Below are 18,382 nucleotides of genomic sequence, written 5' to 3'. Positions count from 1 at the left end.
AGCTAATCAGAAACTCTGGAGGTGGCAGTCTGGGTTTTAACAAGTCCCCAGGTGATTCTACAGTGCTCAGTTCTGAGAACCACTAGTCTAGGCCCATGTTTTCAAACATTATTAAACCTTTAGAGAACCCCAAGAGATGAAACAGGCAGGAATGGAAATGCTGGGAGTGATACGTGGGGTGGCGTGGGGATTCACTCTGCTGAACTCTTGGCTTCCCAGAAACACTCCTGGAAATGTTCTGGTTTAATCATTACACCCACGGCTCTCACTCTGCACATTCTTTCTCTTGGGGAAACTGGGCAGACAACACCCAGAGCAAGAGAAAGGGTGTCACAGGAGGAAGAAGAAACCTAAAATGAAACAAAAAAGAAACAGACAAAGCAACAGGTCCACACAAGGAAGGCAAAGACAAGTCAGGAAGCGTGTTTAATCGGCGTGACAAGGACGACATACAACGAGAGCACGAGAGGAGGCCTGGGCATGCTACGTGGCCCCTGTCCACCCCAGGGCCTGCCCCTCCCCCAGAGACACACACCAGCAGATTCAGACAGGACAACACCCAAAAGAGGCTCAGAGGGATTGGGAAGACAAACAAAGAAAATCACCACCCAGGAAACATTGCTTTTTTTTTTTTTTTTTGGTAAGAGTTGCCCAAATTCCTTTCCAAAGTTGCAGGCTCTGGATGGGGGGGAGGGCACCATGACAATTCAGACTCCCACTGGCCTTTCACCTCGGCCGAGGCGCTGATGATTCCGCTCATGGCTGCTCCCCACAGTGGCCCTGTGACATGGGCTGAGCTGAGACTCACTCCCATCTGACAGATGGAGAAACTGAGTCCCAGTGAGAAGTGACTTGCCCAGAGTCCCGGAGAATGCTGGTCACTGAGTCAGACTGGGAGCCTGTGGCCCTCCCTGGGGCCATGGGTCAAGGCAAAGACACATGGAAAACAGAAATGTACAGCCTGGGCAGGGGGCAGTGGGCGTGGAGGTGGAGGGGATTCTGCGTTTGTCCCAATCATGGGGAGCAGACAAAGCCTGAGAGGCCTAGATGCCAAGACAGAAGATGGGACCAGCTGTGTATTCAACAAAAGCCTTTTATTCATTCAAAAATCAACCATTGGGTTTATTCCGCAGATATTAAAAAAGGTCGGGGGGCAAGGCTTCCCATTACAGTGCCCTTATGCTGATTCACTTGCTATCTCTGGGGTAGACCTAGAAGAAGGGCGTCTGGGAGACATGCTGCCAATAAGGTGGGGCTAGAAGCCCAGGGCCTGGATGAGATCATAGCCCCCCCCCCTCGCCTCCCCATCTGCGGCCTCCCTCTCAAATCGCCTATTTGTCTGGTCAGGTCCCCCAAATGCCTTTACTGATCATCGCCACCAGGGGGCGCTCCCGCGTTCCCCTCAATCCCTTAGAAGCTGAAACCACGGGGAACCCGGTAGCTTTCCACTAGGTGAGCAGTGGGTCTTTCCCCAGGGAGAGGCTGCCTCTTCCCAGGGGGCCCAGGAACCCCACGCCCCAACCCCCTAAAGAAGAGACAGGGTCCCCGAAAGCCCAGATGCATCTGTCATCTAGGAAGTTGGCTGTCAAAATGAAAAGCATTTCAGGGGCAGAGGAGGACACACATCTGCCTTGACGTTATTCTAAACGTTGCCTGGTTAAATACTGGAAACTCATGACTTCTCCTAAGTACCATCAACGCAGAGTGGGGAGCGGATTCTATGAGGAAGAGGCCAGGGCTGCTGCAGACGGACTGCCCGAGGCTGGCCCCTGCTCCTGGGCTGGGGAGCGAAGGCTAAGAACCTGGCTTCTGGCTGGTCTGGAAGCCCCAGAGAGCAGCAGTTGATGGGGCTGGGCCTCGGGTGGGAAACGGTGCTGGGGAGAGAGGCCCATGGGCTGCTCAGGGCTCTGCAGGTGCTGCAGCTAGAGGCCTGGTGAGAGGAGGGGACGGAACTGTCCCTGCCGGCAACCTCGGGCAAAAATGGCCAGTGTCCAGCACCCTGCCAGGAAGAAGCGTGGCCCTTCCAGCAGCTCTGGACTGTCTCTGGGCAAGGACCCAAGGTGTGCCTGGGGCATGGGTCCGCCTGCTAAGGTCAAAAGCCACACGCGTAGCTCCAAACCAAAAGGCCTAACGGTGAGGAGGTGGGAGGAAAGCCTTGCACACAGATCTCCCTAGACTCCTAGGAATCAATGTCTCAGCTGGCGGGACCCACATGCTTAACCTTGGATAATTCTTAGCCACAAGCCCTTTCCCGTGATGCTCCAGGACAGGCTGCACAAAAGCTCCTGCCCACTGGACCAGAGAGGTACATCGAGGCTCAGGTGGAGGCCAGAGAAATCATTTGACCTGCGGAAAGGCCCCGCTTTCCCCATCTCCAGCCCCAAGCCACCAAGTTCACCTGCTGCCCTAGGGTCCTAGGTCAGAGCCAGGCTGAGGAACTGCAGGATTTGGTGGTGAGTACTGGGCCTCCTAGGCCAGTGGCCTGAGCAGGAAGGTGACCGCAGGGGCCTCAAAGAGCCCAAGCTTCAAAGTCACCCGTGAAAATGGAACTACTGCTCCTATCCCCACAGGATCTGGGGGGCTTCCAGTGGAGGGAGAGGGCAGCCAGAGGGCTGGCAAATGCAAGGAGGGAGAGACAGGGGCTGGCCAAGCGGTCCAGCCTGCAGGAGCGGACACGCAAGTCCCATGCTGGCAGAGCCGCTCTCTGGCGGAGGGTCTGCTGTGAGAGTTAGGGTTAGCAGGAGAAGCTCTGGCCTCCTGGGAAAGTGTGAAGTGGACGCCAAGGGCAATTTAAAGTGGGGGCCGAGGGTCAGCTCCTCCCCTCCGGTGGCCGGGATAAGTCAGGAGGTGATAGACTGCTGACTTCGCAAAGAAGCAGCAGGGATTCTCGACTCCGGCCTGGCCCTAAACAGTCTGGGAGGCTGCTTTTCACCCAGAAGCCTTCCCTGGGTGAGGACTAGTTCTGGGCCTGAAAGATAGCTCAAGAGTCCAGGAGGGACCAGGAAGCTCTGCGGGGAGGGACAGGGTATGTCATCCGAACCCACACACCACGACCAGTGGCTGCTGTGTCCCTGAAGACTGTGCTGAGACAAATAGTGACTCAGACAGTCCCCGTGTCTGCTGGGGTCTGTAAACTTAGCCACAGACCGCAGAATCACCAACTGCAGGAAACCCAAGCTTAGAATTAGACAGCATCAGCACGAAGGGAAGCCTTCGGATCCCCCAGCCCAGGCCTCCCGGCTCTGCAGCAGGGGGAGCTGGGGCCCACAATCACAGAGCAAGAGCCAGCCTCAGGATCCTGCCTTCTAGTCCAAGGTCATCTGACTTTCCTGGTGACAGTTGTGGGCCTGCCCCGTCTCAGTGGCAGGCAGAGCTAGAAGCTTCCTGTGAGCACATGTGGGCCACAGCCCAAGAAGCTACCTGAATGGGATTGCCTGTGGCCCTTCTCTCTCCGCCTCTCCCTTCTGGCCTTTCAGCTAAAAGAGAGAAAGATACTGTGGTCCGCTGGACGAGGCAGGCAGGAAGGCAGGAAAGCAGGGTGAGCGGCTATTCTCAAAACCCACCAAGGAGGGAGACACAGACTTTACATCTGCTCACTCCTTCCTCCTTCTCTCCTTAGGTTCTCGGTCCACCCCCGCCCCTTCCTGGCTCCCAGTCTCAGCACAAGCCTCGCCACTCTCCATGGCGCTGCGAACACCAAAGCAAGAACTGAGAAACCGGAAGATGTCCCCTGTTTGTCCTCAGAAAAGAGGTTATGGACCCAGAGGAGGATACAGGACAGAGAGATGTGTGAACTGGGAACAGAGAAAAGAGATCCAGGAGGGAGGCATTCGAGCTGGAGGGAACAGTGCATTAGCCATTTAAGAAGCCCACCTTTCCCCTCTCCAAACATCGAGCACAGTATCTGAAAAAAAAAAAAGAAGATTTTTGGCTTCTTGGCCGCTGCAGGCCACCATCATCCCAAGCGCCTGGGAAGGTGGGCGAGGGCGTGCACGTGTAAACGGTGGGCCCCGCATCCCTGGGAGCGTCAGACACACGAGGCAGCAGCAACAGTTACCAACCGATAAATAAAAGGTATCAATTATATATGTATATATATAAAAAAAAAAACCTCACTTTCCCCACAAAAAGCACAATACTGTTATCACAAAAAAATCATCAACATTGTAATTAATCATCCTAGCCGCGCAGGTGGTCTTGCTGCTCGAGGATGGGGCACCAAATCACGATGGGCAGGCAGCCCCCCCACGCCCCGACCCCCCGTGGCCGAGGCCGTGACTTCCGTGGCCTCTCCCGCTGACAAGGTCAAGGCAGGAGGCAGAGTTCTTTGACGTCCCCGAGGCCTTCTCCCCATCTGTCAGTCTGAATCTTCTAGGACAGAAGGTAGTTTTGTTTGTTTTTTTTTCTTTTTCAATGTCTGTTTGAAATAAAGAACAAAAGCACACACGCAGGAGCGCAGGAGGGACCGAGAGGCCGCCTGCGAAGCAGCCGAGGCCTTGGTTTTGCAGAGGGCTGGAGCCTTTTCCCATCCGCACTGTCGTTTTCTGGACAAGCAGAAGTTGGTGGCAATTGGAGCCGGTGGCTTCAGGCGGCGGGTGGGTGCGGGGCGGGCGGAGGAGAGCCGGGCCTCACGGTTCCAGGGCAGCCCGGCGGGGCGTGGATATGAAGAAAGGCTGGGTGGACACAGGAGGGCGGTGGTGTCGGGGCGGAGGGGGCCTCATGGCACGGGAGGAGGTGAGTGGTTCCCAGGCATCTGGAAGACACAGGGAGATGGGGTGGGTTCACAGCTGGCTGCCAGGGACACAGAGCGGGCGACAGTCAACTAGAGGACCAGGTGGCATTATATGTCACAAGTCCTAAAAATGTGCATGCCCTCCGATCCACACATTTGGTGCTTAGTATTTATCCTTAAGAAATAAATGTTTATGGGGGGTGGGGGAGGGATGGACTGGGAGTTTGGGGTTAGTAGATGCAAATTATTATATATAGAATGGATAAACAACAAGGTTCTACTGTATAACCCAGGGAACTATATTCAATATCCTGGGATAAACCATAATGGAAAAGAATACGAAAAAGAATGTATATAAAAAGAAATATGTATCTGAATCACTTTGCTGTACAGCGGAAATTAACACGACGTTGTAAATCAACTATACTTCAATAAAAAATAAGTTAAAAAGAAAGAAAGAAATGTTTATGACAGTATCATCTGTAATAGCAAAATTAAAAGGGAGGGAGCAAACTCAGTGTCCACTATCAGGGGACAGGTTGGATAAATAAGGACAAAACCATAGGATAAAAAAGTTTGCAACCATTAAGAACAATGTGTGCAATGGCCAATAATCACATGAAAAGATGCTCAACAGAATTAGTCATCAGGGAAACACAAATCAAAACCACGATGAGACACCACTTCGCACCCACTAGGATAAAACCTGAAACTAACAAGTGTTGGTGAGGGTGTGAAGAAATTGGAACCCTCGACCATGGCTGGTAGGAATATAAAATGACACAGCTACTGTGGAAAAGTTTGGCAGTTCCTCAAAAAATTAAATATAGTTACTATATGACCCAGCAATTGCACCCCAGGGATGTACTCTAAAAACTGGAAAATAGGTACTCAAATCCATGTACACCAATGTTCATAGCACCATAATTCACAATTGCCAAAAGGTGGAAATGACCCAGATGTCCATCAATGGATGAATGGATAAAAAAATGTGATCTAACCACACAGTGGAATACTATTCAGCCATGCAAACGAATGAAGTACTGGTACATGCCCCAACACAGATGAAACTTGACCACGTGATGCTAAGTGAAAGAACCAGACATAAAAGGTCACATAGTAAATGATTCCATTTATATGAAACATCCAGAATAGAGACAGAAAGCAAAGTATGGTTGCCAGAGGCTCAGTGAGGGGTGGGGGTGGGGGAGAAACTGCTTAAGGGATATGGAGTTTTATCTTGGAGTGAGGCAAAAGTTCTAGAATGTACTAAATGCCACTGAATTGTTCACTTTAAGATAGTTAATTTTATGTTATGTGAATTTCACCTCAATACATTTTTTTAAAAAAGCAGCAGCCTGGGGGACAGTTATGTCTGTTACTGTCTGTGCCATCCAAAGATCCTTCCCATAACCTGCTCCAGCCCTGTGTTTAAATTGCACGTCCCCACTCCCCACTGGACAGGTGTAGGTGTCTGATCCAAAGGGGTCATTTTCCTGATTTGGGGAGATGACTTAAAAACATTATCTGGGCCAATCTGAAGCTATGTGGAGGTGGCCCTGGGGGAGGAGGAAGGCCCTGTAGGACCAGAATTGGGGGGGCCATTGTGGTGCAGGTGCCGAGGGAGAGAGAGCATGGAGCAACCACCCCAGAGAAAGGCCAGAGCGCCCAAGGGAGAGGCCTGGGTCCTCTCAGCCTTCCAGGTCCCCTGCCAGCCCCTGGAGGTTCAGCTGGGTCTCCAATCACATGCTTTGCCTTCCGTGGTGATCTGTGAACCCCTGTGACTTGCATTATTGTATCTGCTAGTTAAGGGAATTCCCTGGTGGTCCAGTGGTTAGGACTCCAAGCTCTCACTGCCAAGGCCTGGGGTTCGATCCATGGTTGGGGAACTAAAATCCCATAAGCTGTGCGGTGTGGCCAAAAAAAATGTAAAAAAAAGAACTGCAAACATGATGAAACTCACCAAATGCATTTAAATCCCTAAATTCATAGTTACACATATATTTTTTAAAAACTTCATTGGTCACCTCTAAGGATTTTAGAAATCCAACTTGTTTTGAAAACTGATAAAGAATCAAGTATCCATCATGCCTTCCCTATGAAAACCAAGCCTCGGGGTAACCAACGAGTGGATGAGGGGAAGTTTCCCTTTGTCAAAGTCATCTAGCCAATGACGAAGAAGGAAAGACAACTTTAGGACGTCACCATTTTGCACCATGTAATGAATGAATGGACAGAGGTGGCGATCAGCAACAGCTGCTGATGTCACCGAGGTCATGTGCACCTGCCAGACACACACAACCCCACTCATGAGGTGTTCTCGCCCAAAGTGGACCAAACCCAATGCCAAGCCAGCCTGCAGATCTAACTGCCATTTCTAGGAAGAACAACAAAGAGGAGAGCCTGTTAACAGCACCATGGGGCACTATACAGAATGCTCTGCTCAGCAAATAGCAAGAAGGAAAAGGGAAGGGGGAAAACTTAAGAGACTAAAATAAACATAGACCTATCAACCAGTTGCTATCTATGGACTTTATTCAGATTCCAATAAACAAAGTGAAAAAAACTGTGAGACAACAGGAAAGTAGAATATAAGTGCTGATGAGAGCATATTAAGGAATTATTGATTTTTTGGGTATTATGGATTTGTTTTAAAGAATCGTTATCTTTTAGAAATACATTTTGAAATATTTATGTATGAAATGATACGATGTCTTGAATTTGCTTCAAAACAACCCAGTGTCGGGGGTGTGTGGGGGAGGGTATAGATGGTACAAGATTGCTGTGAATCGGTGATTCTGAAGCTGGGAGATGGGTACACAGAGTTACATATTCTCTCTACTATTGCATAAGAATGTTCCCATAATAAAAATTGTTTTAATCCACTCTCAAATTTCCAACAACCTAAGTGCCCCACACCATAAGACTGGTTAAAGTGTGGTCCAGCCATAAACGGAATACTATGCAGCTATTAAAAATGATGATCTCGAGCAACATTTAGTGACGCAAAAAATATGCATGATCTCAGTTCCTGAATAATTCAGTGAATTATATAACGGTAATTTATCTAAGAATTATGATCCATCAGGAATCTGAGAAGGCAAATAAATCACAAAAACAATGGAACACAAATTGTATATAATTACTATCAGGCAGGATCTAGGAAGGCCTGAGAAAAATGGTATGGCAATTTTCGGGAAGAGCTATAGAAAAGTGGATCTTGTCACCCTGAAAAACTTGTCATGGAAATAAAGTTACATCGTGTTGGCCGACATGTTGCTGGTGAGGGTAAGATATATGTCTACATAAATTGTGTTAAGAAAAGCCAGTGTAGAGAAAACCATAATTCAAAAAGAGTCATGTACCAAAATGTTCATTGCAGCTCTATTTACAATAGCCAGGACATGGAAGCAACCTAAGTGTCCATCATCGGATGAATGGATAAAGAAGATGTGGCACATATATACAATGGAATATTACTCAGCCATAAAAAGAAACGAAATTGAGTTATTTGTAATGAGATGGATGGAGTTAGAGTCTGTCATACAGAGTGAAGTAAGTCAGAAAGAGAAAAACAAATACAGTATGCTAACACATATATATGGAATCTAAGTGAAAAAAAAAAAAGGTCATGAAGAACCTAGTGGCAAGATGGGAATAAAGACACAGACCTACTAGAGAATGGACTTGAGGATATGGGGAGGGGTAAGGGTAAGCTGGGACAAAGTTAGAGAGTGGCATGGACATATATACACTACCAAACGTAAAATAGATAGCTAGTGGGAAGCAACCGCATAGCACAGGGAGATCAGCTCAGTGCTTTGTGACCACCTGGAGGGGTGGGATGGGGAGGGTGGGAGGGAGGGAGATGCAAGAGGGAAGAGATGTGGGAACATATGTATATGTATAACTGATTCACTTTGTTATAAAGCAGAAACTAACACACCATTGTAAAGCAATTATACTCCAATAAAGATGTTAAAAAAAAAAAGGAACGCCAGTGTAGCCATCCTTCACACAACAGGATGTGAAGCCAAGTTGGGTAAAACACATTAAAAATCTCTTTTCTCCAAGTCTCCAAAAGAAAAAATAAATGCTTCCTACAAGTTGTTCCTTTAAAAAAAAAACAAAACACACAGCCAACAGCATATGGTTATGAACTCGTTGTTGAGGAAATATATATACACATATATTCATAGAAAACTGTAAGACAAAAACAAATAGGGTAATTCAAAAAGAATCACACACTTTAAAGAAATTAATTACACCGTACAACTTCTCCTTGGGGGGATACAGCAAGAACTTATGTTTGCACCATTTTTCCACGGCCTGGAGGAAATAAAGCAGCTGTTATATGATAGTTGCCAATGAGGCCACTGGTGGTAATTCACAAAAGGGGGACTCTGAAAAATCAGACAACAGATCAGTATGCACTGTGGGACCCAGAGCTGCATACTGAACATTTTTAAGATTATAGAAATAACTGTCACAGTTCCTTTATAAATTGGTTTGATTATATGTTCCTATGTGACCTAGTTACTGAGTATTAAGTTTTTGTTAAGTGTTCAATTCTTTCTGAATCATTCTGGACACAAAATGTTCACAGTGGTTATTTCTGGGTTATATATGAAGGGTTTTTTTCAATAAACTTTTTTATGGAGGTTTTCTTTTTAAACATATTTTCTAACGTCTCTTCAATGAAAACGGATGTCTTGTGCAAAAATATAAGAACGTTAGAAGCTTCAAAACAGGCTTCCTAAACAAAATATCAGCAAATCAAATCTGATGATACATAAAAGCACATCACGGGTGGCTTAGCGTTCAAAAATCAATCGGTGTGAGTCAGAATGGCTATCATCAAAAAATCCACAAACAGGGGCTTCCCTGGTGGCGCAGTGGTTGAGAATCTGCCTGCCAGTGCAGGGGACACGGGTTCGATCCCTGATCCGGGAAAATCCCACATGCCGCAGAGCAACTAAGCCCGTGCGCCACAACTACTGAGCCTGTGCTCTAGAGCCCGCGAGTCACAACTATTGAGCCCACGTGCCACAACTACTGAAGCCGCGCGCCTAGAGCCCGTGCTCCACAGCGAAAAAAGCCACTGCAATGAGAAGCCCACGCACTGCAATGAAGACCCAATGCAGCCTAAAAAAAAAAAAAAAAAAAAAAAAAATCCACAAACAGTAAATGCTGGAGAGGGTGTGAAGAGAAGAGAACCCTCCTACACTGTTGGTGGGAATGTAAATTGGTGCAGCCACTGTGGAGAACAGTATGAAGGTTCCTTTAAAAACTAAAAATAGAGCTACCATATGATCCTGCAATCCCATTCCTGAGCATATATCCAGAGAAAAACATGGTTCGAAAGGATCATGCACCCCAGTGTTCATTGCAGTTTTGTTTACGATAGCCAAGACATGGAAACAACCTAAATGTCCATCGACAGAGAATGGGTAAAGAAGATGTGGCACATATATACAATGGAATATTACTCAGCCTTTAAAAAGAATGAAATAGGCATAGGAGGGAGGCTGGGGAGATCAAGAGAGGCAGGCGGGAGGAGCCATCCAGGAGGAGTGGGAGAGGAGCAGAGGGCGATTGCCCCGCCCACTCAGGCCGGGGAGCCTGCTGAGCTCCCAGGCCAGTCCCCTGCCCTCCAAGGCCCCCTCCAGGCCACGTGGGTCCTTGGGGACATAGGAAGGAGGCCAGGGGGAGAATAGGAGAGGCACGTGGGAGGGGCCTTCTGGGAGGAGAGGGAGAGGAGCAGAGGGTGATTGCCCCACCCACTCGAGCCCAGGAAGCCTGCTGGGCTCCCAGGTGAGGTCCCCTGCCCTCTGAGACCAGGGGTGGGGGACACGCCTGGGCCCCTTCTGTTCCTTGAGCCTAAGTTCCACCCCCCTACAGCCCCCAGGGCCTTTTCCAGATCCTGAGCATTGGCCCCGCCCATCACCCAAACCTCGCCCTTGCTTAGGCCCCACCCTCCACAGCTAAGGCCTTCCCCCCCCTTTTTTCTTTTTTTTTTTTCTTTTCCCTCCTCCTCTTTTTTACTATTGTGGTACTGATGTACCTTCCAGTTGTTGATTCATCTATATTTTTATGTTCATATTCTTCCTAACATATCTGTTAGTTTCCTAGTCTAATTTTATTTTTCACTTTGTTATTGTTGTGGGGTTACTTTTGCCACCCCAGGCAGCAGGACCTTGATTCACAAGCCCGGGTTGGCTGAAGCTCCTGCGGTGGGAGCTCCAAGTCCGAACCACTAGACTAACAGAGAACCTCAGACCCCAGGGACTATTTATCGGAGTGAGGTCTCACGGAGTTCCTCATCTCAGCACCAAGACCCAGCTCTACCCAATAGCCTACAAACCCCACTGTTAAAAGCCTCAGGCCAAACAACCAGTAAGACAGGAACACAATCCCACACATTAAAAAAAAAAAAAAATGAGATGGCAAAAAAATATGTCACAGATGGAGGAGCAAGGTAAAAACCTACAAGACCAAATAAATGAAGAGGAAATAGGCAGTCTACCTGAAAAAGAATTCAGAGTAATGATAGTAAAGATGATCCAGAATCTCGGAAATAGAATGGAGGCACGGATTGAGAAAATACAAGAAATGTTTAACAAAGAACTAGAAGAACTAAAGAACAAACAAACAGAGATGAACAACACAATACCTGAAATGAAAAATACACTAGAAGGAATCAATTACAAAATAACTGAGGCAGAAGAATGAATAAGTGAGCTGGAAGACAAAATGGTGGAAATAACTGCTGAGGAGCAGAAAAAAGAAAAAAGAATGAAAAGAATGGAAGACAATCTCAGAGACTTCTGGGACAACACTAAATGCACCAACATTCGAATTATAGGGGTCCCAGAAGAAGAAGAGAAAAAGAAAGGGTCTGAGAAAATATTTGAAGAGATTATAGTTGAAAAATTCCCTAAGATGGGAAAGGAAACAGTCACCCAAGTCCAGGAAGCACAGAGAGTCCCATACAGGATAAAACCTAGGAAAAACACACCAAGACACATATTAATCAAACTAACAAAAATTAAATTCAAAGAAAAATTATTAAAAGCAGCAAGAGAAAAACAAAAAATAACATACAAAGGAATCCCCAGAAGGTTACCAGCTGATTTTTCAGCGGAAACTCTGCAGGCCAGAAGGGAGTGGCAGGATATACTTAAAGTGATGAAAGATAAAAACCTACAACCAAGATTACTCTACCCAGCAAGGATCTCATTCAGATTCGGTGGAGAAGTCAAAAGCTTTTCAGACAAGCAAAAGCTAAGAGAATTCAGCACCACCAAACCAGCTTTACAACAAATGCTAAAGAAACTTCTCTAAGCAGAAAACACAAGAGAAGAAAAAGACCCACAAAAACAAACCTAAAACAATTAAGAAAATGGTAATAGGAACATACATATCGATAATAATCTTGAATGTAAATGGATTAAATGCCATAACCAAAAGACACAGACTGGCTGAACGGATACAAAAACAAGACCCATATATATGCTGTCTACAAGAGACCCACTTCAGACCTAGGGACACATACAGACTGAAAGTGAGGGGATGGAAAAAGATATTCCATGCAAATGGAAATCAAAAGAAAGCTGGAGGGGCTTCCCTGGTGGCGCACTGGTTAAGAATCCACCTGCCAATGCAGGAGACAGGGGTTCGAGCCCTGGTCTGGGAAGATCCCACATGCTGCGGAACAACTAAGCCCATGCGCCACAACTACTGAGCCTGCACTCTAGAGCCCACGAGACACAACTACGGAAGCCAGCGAGCCATAACTACTGAAGACCGTGTGCCTAGAGCCTGTGCTCCACAACAAGAGAAGCCACTGCAATGAGAAGCCCGCACACCGCAACAAAGAGTAGCCACTGCTCGCTGCAACTAGAGAAAGCCCACACACAGCTATGAAGACTCAATGCAGCCAAAAAAAAAAAAATTGATAAACCCTTAGCCAGACTCATCAAGAAAAAAAGGGAGAAGACGCAAATCAATGAAATTAGAAATGAAAAAGGAGAAATCACAACTGACACTGCAGAAATACAAAGGATTATAAGAGACTACTACAAACAACTATATGCCAATAAAATGGACAACCACGAAGAAATGGACAAATTCTTGGAAAGGTACAACTTTCCAACACTGAACCAGGAAGAATTAGAAAATATAAAAAGACCTATCACAAGTAATGAAATTGAAACCGTAATTAAAAATCTTCCAACAGGGCTTCCCTGGTGGCACAGTGGTTGAGAATCTGCCTGCTAATGCACGGGACACGGGTTTGAGCCCTGGTCTGGGAAAATCCCGCATGCCGTGGAGCAGCTGGGCCCGTGAGCCACAACTGCTGAGCCTGTGCGTCTGGAGCCTGTGCCCCGCAACAGGAGGGGCCGCGATAGTGAGAGGCCCGCGCACCGCGATGAAGAGTGGCCCCCGCACCACGATGAAGAGTGGTCCCTGCTTGCCGCAACTACAGAAAGCCCTCGCACAAAACGAAGAACCAACACAGCTAAAAATAAATAAATAAATAAAGTAGCTATTAATTTTAAAATATACATATATATCCAGTTAATCTATAAAAAAAAAAAAAATCTTCCAACAAACAAAAGTCCAAGACCAGATGGCTTCACAGGTGTATTCTATCAAACATTTAGAGAAGAGCTAACACTGATCCTTCTCAAACTCTTCCAAAAAATTGCAGAGAGAGAAACACTCCCAAATTCATTCTATGAAGCCACCATCACCCTGATACCAAAATCAGAAAAAGATATCACAAAAAAAGAAAATTATAGACCAATATCACTGATGAACCTAGATGCAAAATTCCTGAACAAAATACTAGCAAACAGAATCCAACAGCACATTAAAAGGATCATACACCATGATCAAGTGGGATTTATCCCAGGATGCAAAGATTCTTCAATATATGCAAATCAATCAGTGTGATACACCGCATTAACAAATTAAGGAATAAAAACCATATGATCATCTCAATAAATGCAGAAAAAGCTTTTAACAAAATTCAACACCAATTTATGATTAAAAAACTCTCCAGAAAATGGGAATAGAGGGAACCTACCGCAACACAATAAAGGCCATATATGACAAACCCACAGCAAGCATCATACTCAATGGTGAAAAACTGAAAGTATACTCACTAAGATCAGGAACAAGACAAGGATGTCCACCCTTGCCACTCTTATTCAACATAGTTTTGGAAGTCCTAGCCACAGCAATCAGAGAAGAAAAAGAAATAAAAGGAAAACAAGTTGGAAAAGAAGAAGTAAAACTGTCGCTGTTTGCCAATGACATGATACTATACATAGAAAATCCTAAAGATGCCACCAGAAAACTACTAGAACTAATCAATGAATTTGGTAAGGTTGCAGGATACAAAGTTAATGCACAGAAATCTCTGGCATTCCTATACATCAACAATGAAAAATCAAAAAGAGAAATTAAGGAAACACTCCCATTTACCATTGCAACAAAAAGAATAAAATACCTAGGAATAAACCTGCCTAAGGAGGCGAAAGACTTGTACTCAGAAAACTATAAAACACTGATGAAAGAAATCAAAGATGACAAACAGATGGAGAAATACACCATGTTCTTGGATTGGAAGAATCAATATTGTGAAAATGACTTTACTATCCAAAGCAATCTACAGATTCAGTGCAATCCCTATCAAACTACCCATGGCATTCTTCACAGAATTAGAACAAAAAATTTTACAATTCGTATGGAAACACAAAAGACCCCAAATAGCCAAAGCAATCTTGAGAAAGAAAAATGGAGTTGGAGGAATCAGGCTCCCTGACTTCAAACTATACCACAAAGTTACAGTAATCAAGACAGTATGGTACTGGCACAAAAACAGAAATATAGATCAATGGTACAAGATAGAATGCCCAGAGATATGCCCTGCACATATGAGCACCTAATTTATGACAAAGGAGGCAAGAACATTCAGTGGGAAAAAGACAGCCTCTTCAATAAGTGGTGCTGGGAAAACCAGACAGCTACATGTAAAAGCATGAAATTAGAACACTACCTAACACCATACACAAAAATAAACTCCCAATGTATTAAAGCCTTAAATGTAAGACCAGACACTATAAAACTTAGAGGAAAACATAGGAAAAAACACTCTGACATAAACCACAGCAAGGTCTTTTTTGACCCACCTCCTAGAGTAACGGAAATAAAAGCAAAAATAAACAAATGGGACTTAATTAAACTTTTGCACAGCAAAGGAAACCATAAACAAGACGAAAAGACAACACTCAGAATGGGAGAAAATATTTGCAAATGAAACAACAGACAAAGGATTAATCTCCAAAATATACAAACAGCTCATGGAGCTCAATATCAAAAAACAAACAATCCAGTTAAAAAATGGGCAGAAGACCTAAACAGACATTTCACCAAGGAAGACATACAGATGGCCAAGAGGCACATGAAAAGATGCTCAACATCACTAATTATTAGAGAAATGCAAATCAAAACTACAATGAGGTATCACCTCACACTGGTCAGAATGGTAATTTTCAAAAAACCTAGAAACAAATAAATGCTGGAAAGGGTGTGGTGAAAGGGAACCCTCCTGCACTGTTGGTGGGAATGTAAACTGATACAACCACTATGGAAAACAGTATGGAGGTTCCTTAAAAAACTAAAAATAGAACTACCATATGACCCAGCAATCCCACTACTGGGCATATACCCTGAGAACACCATAATTCAAAAAGAGACATGTACCACAATGTTCACTGCAGCACTATTTACAATAGCCAGGACATGGAACCAACCTAAATGTCCATCGACAGATGAATGGATAAAGAAGATGTGGCACATATATACAATGGAATATTACTCAGCCATAAAAAGAAACGAAATTGAGTTATTTGTAGTGAGGTGGATGGACCTAGAGTCTGTCATACAGAGTGAAATAAGTCAGAAGGAGAAAAACAAATACCGTATGCTAACACATATATATGAAATCTAAAAAAAAAAAAAAAATGGCACTGATAAACCTAGTTGCAGGGCAGGAATAAAGAGGTAGACATAGAAAATGGACTTGAGGACATGGGATTGGAGGGCGAAGCTGGGGTGAAGTGAGAGTACCATTGACGTATATACACTACAGAATGTAAAATAGTTGGCTGGTGGGAAGCAGCAGCATAGCACAGGGAGATCGGCTCGGTGCTTTGCGATGACCTAGAGGGGTGGGATAGGGAGGATGGGAGGGAGGCTCAAGAGGGAGCGGATATGGGGACATGTGTATGCATATGGCTGATTCACTTTGTTGTGCAACATCAACTAACTCAGTATTGTGAAGCAATTATACTCCAATAAAGATCTATTAAAAATTTTTTTTAAAAAATGGATAAGCAACAAGGACCTACTGTATAGCACAGGGAACTCTGCTCAATATTATGTAACAACCTAAATGGGAAAATAATTTGAAAAAGAGTAGAAAAAAAAAAGGTAGTGTATTTAAGTGGACAGGAATCCACGGATGATCCATAAAATGTATTCACACACACACACACACGCACATGCACACGCACACACAAAATCAATCAGTGTAATTCATCATATTGACAACAAAAAAGAGAGAAAAGTCATATGAGCATCTGGATAAATGCAGAAAATTTTGATAAAGTTCAATACCACTCATGATTTTTTTTAAAAAACAAATAACTCCTACCAAACTAAAAAAGAAGGAAACTTTCTAAATCTGCTAAAATCTATCTACAAAGGACCTATAACAAGCACCATAACTAATGGTGAATTATTGAAAGCTTTCCCCCAAGACTGAGAATGAGACAAGAATGTTCACTGTCACTACTCCTATGTGACTGGAGGGCCCAACCAGTGTGAGGAAGCAGGAAAAAGGAACAAAAGGCAGAGGGATAGGAAAGGAAGAAACAGAATGCAGACAATCCAAAAGAATCTAAGGCAGACTCCTAGATTTAATAAATGAAGTTAGCAGGACCATGGATATATGATCAATAAACAAAAATCAACTGAATTTCTATAAATCAGAAACAAACAGAAAATACAATTTTAAAATTACTGTTTAAAACACCATCAAAAACATCAAACACTTAGGAATAAATCAACTAAAAGATGTGAAAGATCTTTTAGCTAAAAACAGCAAAATGTTATAGAGAAAAAAAATTTAAAGACCTAAACACAGAGAGAGATATACCATCTTCATGGATTGGAAGACTCAACATTATAAAGATGCCAATTCTCCCCCAAACTGAACAGTAGACTCAACTCAATGCCAATCAAAATCCCAGCATGTGTGTGTGTGTGTGTGTGTGTGTGTGTGTGTGTGTGTAGACATTTATAAGTTGATTCTAAAATTTGTATAGAAATAGCCTAAAGTAGCCAAGGCATTCTTTAAAAAGAAGTGATGGGATCTTTCTTCTCAAGATCAAGTTATAAAAAGACTGTGCTTTCATCTTGGGTTCTCCCTCTCCTTCCCTCCCAGAAAGCTTACCCTGGGGGAAGCCAGCCGCCATGTTGTTAGGCAGCCCTGTGCAGAGGGCCACATGGTGAGGCCGCCAAACCAAATGAGTGAACTTACAAGTGGGTCACCCCTGGCCAAGCCTTCAGATGAGACCGCAGTCCTGGCCAACAGCTGATGATCATCCCAGTTTACCTAATACAGAGGGGTTTCCCAGGACATGGGATCTTCAGCACTAAATCCGGGACAGTCCTGGGCAAACTGGGATGGTTGGTCACCCTCCTGACAGCTTGGCTGCATCCTCATGAGAGACCTTGAGCCAAAGGCACCCAACAAAGCTGTACCCAAATTCCTGATGTTTGTTCTTTTCAGCTGCTGTTTTGCGGTACTGCAGTGTGCAGCAACAGATAACTAAGACAGCACTGCACAAAAGGTGATGGTAAAACGGAGGATGCACATACGACAAGGTGCCCAACTTCTGTGCTCATCAGTGAGATGCAAATTAAGATTACAACAAGCTGTCATGACACGCCCACCCAAACAGCTGAAATTTTAAAAGACAGAGAACACCCAGTGTTGGCAAGGATGTGGAGCAATGGGAGCTCTCATACACCACAAGTGGGGGTAGGAGATGGTACAACCATGTTGGAAAACTTCTGGAAGTCTCTACTAAAGCTAAACATACACACATTCTGTGTCCCAGCAATTCTACTCTTAGATCTATATCAACAGAATGCATCATCCGTCCACCAGGAGACACATACAAGAGTGTTTGTAAAAAAAATGGTCAGAAGAACCTAGGGGCAAGACGGGAATAAAGATGCAGACCTACTAGAGAATAGACTTGAGGATACGGGGAGGGGGAAGGGCAAGCTGGGACAGAATAAGAGAGTGGCATGGACATATATACACTACCAAACGTAAAACAGATAGCTAGTGGGAAGCAGCCACATAGCACAGGGAGATCAGCTCGGTGCTTTGTGACCTAGAGGGGTGGGATAGGGAGGGTGGGAGGGAGGAAGAGGCAAGAGGGAAGAGATATGGGGATATATGTATATGTATAGCTGATTCACTTTGTTATACAGCAGAAAGTGACACAACATTGTAAAGCAATTATACTCTAATAAAGATGATAAAAAAAAAAAGAGTGTTTGCAG

General features: G+C 44.8%; 1 long non-coding RNA gene across 1 annotated transcript; it reads right to left on the bottom strand.

Moving 5' to 3' along the window:
• Positions 1–413: 413 nt before the first annotated feature.
• On the bottom strand, positions 414–14,726 carry LOC309632875. The gene is made up of 2 exons (XR_014247103.1): positions 13,903–14,726; positions 414–4,791 (listed from the first exon to the last, which is right to left on the bottom strand). It is a non-coding gene; the product is annotated as an uncharacterized lncRNA (long non-coding RNA).
• Between the last annotated feature and the right edge of the window lie 3,656 nt (positions 14,727–18,382).

The sequence above is a fragment of the Balaenoptera borealis genome (assembly GCF_965194805.1).
Source record: "Balaenoptera borealis genome assembly, chromosome: 8".
Lineage (NCBI taxonomy): Eukaryota > Metazoa > Chordata > Mammalia > Artiodactyla > Balaenopteridae > Balaenoptera > Balaenoptera borealis.
The sequence above is the reverse complement of the archived record's forward strand: the minus strand, read 5'-3'. Positions and strand labels throughout refer to the sequence as shown.